Source organism: Eimeria mitis, genomic scaffold (assembly GCF_000499745.2).
Source record: "Eimeria mitis Houghton genomic scaffold, Emh_scaff1426, whole genome shotgun sequence".
Lineage (NCBI taxonomy): Eukaryota > Apicomplexa > Conoidasida > Eucoccidiorida > Eimeriidae > Eimeria > Eimeria mitis.
The window spans coordinates 8,889-9,529 of NW_013569177.1; positions in this window are offsets into that span (position 1 = coordinate 8,889).

Consider the following 641-nt stretch of genomic DNA (forward strand, 5'->3'; position numbering starts at 1 on the left):
CGTTTTCTGATCGACGGCGAAATACATTAAAATTAAATAAATAAATTAAATTTAAACCATAAAATAAACTTAATTTTGTAAATTAAAGATGTTCTTGGCGTCAGAAATAATTAATTAATACAGAAGGTCCACCCGCCTGGCTGCCTCGCGCCGTCGACCGTTCTATGGTGGTGTGCCTTCCTTAAATTTATTTATTTTCCGTTTTCTCTTTTATTCTTTAATTAATTTATCATAGAATAACTGACGCCTGTGAAGCTTTATTTGGGGTGTATTGCTGAACCCTAAACCAGCAGCAGCTGCACTCCTCCTCCTTCTGTATCTGTATTTGTTCCTTCTGTATCTGTATTTGTTGTATTTGTAGTAATTAATTTTTTTTTTTTTTCATTCAAAATTCAGAAAAGAAAAGCACGCAAACTGTGAAAAAACATTAAAGCTCCGTTGCTTATCGATCCCCTAAACCCTAAACCCTAAACCCTAATATTCTGGCTCTAGTTAAGAACACAACTGTTCCCTCTCTCTCTATCCAAACAGCCAACAAACGAAAACAGAATTCAACGCTTTCATCCTGATGCATGCATGCATGCAGCAATCGGCGCACACTATATATATATATATATATATATATATATATATGTATATAT